A 3,364-nucleotide genomic window follows, 5' to 3' on the forward strand; every position below is an offset into this window, starting at 1 on the left:
GTTGCTAAGCAGTTTATGGAATGGGGTTTACCCAAATCAACTGATGACAATAAAATCGTAAAATTGGAGAATGGATCTCTAAAAAGAAAAGTTGGAACTGGTCAAATCGCTAAGGAAGCTACTAAAGAAAATATTCCAAAGATAGCTGCAATTTTTGAAAATAAGTCAGGGTGCTCCTAAAAGAAAGTAGCTCAAGTTTTTAACTGTACTCAAACTCGAATTTCCCAAGTATTAAAAACAATGACTAACATTCGAACTTTCAAAAAAAGAAATTGTCCAGTTCGTAGCCACCAGCAGAAAAAAGCTATGCGTCCTAAATGTCGTAAATTGTACGAAAATTAATAAAAATTTGGATTTTGTTATGGATGATTAAAGCTATTTTACCTTAAACAATAGCACATTAGCTGGTAATGATAGGTTTTATACCGCTGATCCTTCTCAATGTTCTAACCAAGTAATATACAATTTGCGTAAAAAGTACGAGGACAAGCTCTTAGTTTCTTGTTGCATCAGCCTCCGTCGAATAACCCCTCTTTATATTCATCACAGTAAGCAGGCAATTAACCAGTACACTTATAAAGAGATATTAGAAAAAACTTTACTTCCTCTAGTATCATAATATTATAAAAAAGACAATGAGTTTATCTTGTGGCCTGATCTAGCTTGATCACATTACGCAAAGTTGGTCATCGATATTTTAAAATTGAAAAAAATCAAAGTTGTACCCAAAGATATAAACCCAGCTAACGTTCCAGAAGCAAGACCAATTGAAAACTTTTCGGGCGATTTAAAACGGCTAGTGTACAAGAATAATTGGAGAGCTGAGAATATGGAAGAACTTGAAACAAGAATTAGATATTGTTATTCAAAGATGAATAAAGAAATTTTCCTTACTCAAATAAAACATCTTTCAAAAAAACTTTATAATGTTGCTAAATATGGTGTTTGAAATAATTATTTTAATATATTTATAAACTACGTATACTAACATATTAACAGTTGAAATATTAAATAATAAAACTTATTAGTTCTTAAAATATTAATTTTTAAATTTTGTCCAAAATTTTATTTATGAGGTGTTATTTAACGTTAAGCAATGCACCAAGAAATAACTTTCCCAGAGGCAATTCTACAAATAAAACTAGGAGGGGAATCCTTAAAAAAGTACCGACTGGTTGCTAAAAAAAAAAGAAGATCCTCATAACTTAAATTCACCTAACTGAAAAGTGTTAAGTACCCGACTAGTCGACTATATTCCTAAAAAAACTAACTATAAATTGAAGATCATCTTCTTTTGAGGGAAGGGAGGAAGAAAGGGGTTGTCACACATCCCAGCATCTCCCCTTAAAATTGTCTTTTAACCTACTTATAAAATATTGAATTAAGTTAAATGACATCTTCTTCCAAAGAAAGTGATTTTTAAGTTATAGTCTGTTTTTTGAAGAAAATAGCTGGGTATTTATTTTAAGGACCTTTCTTTTTTTAAGGAACCGGTCGGTACTTTTTAAGGATTCATCCTCCTCCACATCCATTTAATTCGTAGAACCGCCTCTACATATAGCATGTTAAAACATGTTTATTAAAAATTTAATTTTTTTATAGTTTGATATTATTTTAACACCATGCTTTTCTCAATTAGATATATTTTTTAAACTTGTTAAAGACTTTAACAAGTTGAAAATATATACAAACAGCCTCCCTAGCAAGTTTAAAGTATATACAAATAGCTTCCTGTCTGTTTTTTATGTATCTTTTTTATGCATTGCAAACATTTTAAAACTTTTGAACTAAGTTAGTGCTACTTAGATCATATTTATATATATATATTCCTTGTGTTCGTGTGTATGTGACTGAACTCCTCCTAAACGACTGGACCAATTTTGATGACATTTTTTGTGTGTTTTCATGGCAACTCGAGAATGGTTTAGATTCACAATTTGGTCCACTGGAAAATGTTATATATATATATATATATATATATATATATATATATATATATATATATATATATATATATATATATAAATATATATATATATATATAAATATATATATATATATATATATATATATATATATATATATATATATATATATATATATATATATATATATATATATATATATATATATATATATATATATATATGTATGTATATATATATAACCCCCCCCCCCCCCCCTTTAATAAAAACGTCTCCACAAATGTTGCAAAAATGTTCTTGTATTTACTAGAAAAAAACTCCCCTAAGACACACAAACTTCACAAAATCTTAAACAGAAACACTGTAAAGGTAAGCTACAGTTGCACTGAAAATATAGAAAAAATTATAAAAAACCACAACAAAAAAATTATCTTCCCTAGAATTGAAAATAATGATCCAAAATGCAACTGTCGAAACAAAGCAGAATGCCCCCTGAATGGTAAGTGCAAATCAACAAATATTATATATAAATGCATCATCGCAGCAAAAAACCAACCCAGCAAAGTTTATATAGGATTAACGGAAGGTGAGCGGAAAACCAGATACAACAACCACAAATCATCATTCAACAATATTAAATACAAAAATTCGACCGCCCTATCAAACTATGTCTGGGATTTAAAAAACAATTTTAATGAAACTCCTATGCTAACATGGTCTATTCTCAAATCAGTACCCCCCTACTCAAATATTTCCAAAAGATGCCCACTATGTCTGTATGAGAAATTTACTATTATATCATATCCAAAACCTGAAGAACTGTTAAATAAGAGAACCGAAATTATATCAAAGTGCCGCCACGAAAATAAATTTTTATTAAAAAATTACAAAGCTCGCTACAAACCTGACTAACAACTATAAATAAAAATAACTATACTAATCTGCTCCATATATCTCTAGGCTAACTAATAAATTACTCACATACACAGCTTTTGTAATATATTTCATAATATTATGTACATTTTTATATCAATTTTAATTCTTATTTTCTTATTTTTATTTTCTTATTTTTTAACACACAAATAATACACATTAACAGATAAAAAAATTTTAAACAACATTAAACATATAACTATTTCACAATTATTAGCCAACTAAAAACAAATTAATAATATTATTAACCTAATTACTAATCAATTTCCGTCCCGTAACGATCTAAAATACAAATATAAACCGTAACGTCCACTAAACAAATCGTAGCAAAATTAAATTTTTACTACTTGCCTGATGATTGTGATAACACATGAAACTCAGAGTTGCAATATTAAATCATATTATAAACATTAGCATTTAGCTAATTCCTGGTACTGCGGGTAACAGTAAAAAAAATATATATATATATATATATATATATATATATATATATATATATATATATA

This window comes from Hydra vulgaris, chromosome 08 (genome assembly GCF_038396675.1).
Source record: "Hydra vulgaris chromosome 08, alternate assembly HydraT2T_AEP".
NCBI classification, from domain to species: domain Eukaryota; kingdom Metazoa; phylum Cnidaria; class Hydrozoa; order Anthoathecata; family Hydridae; genus Hydra; species Hydra vulgaris.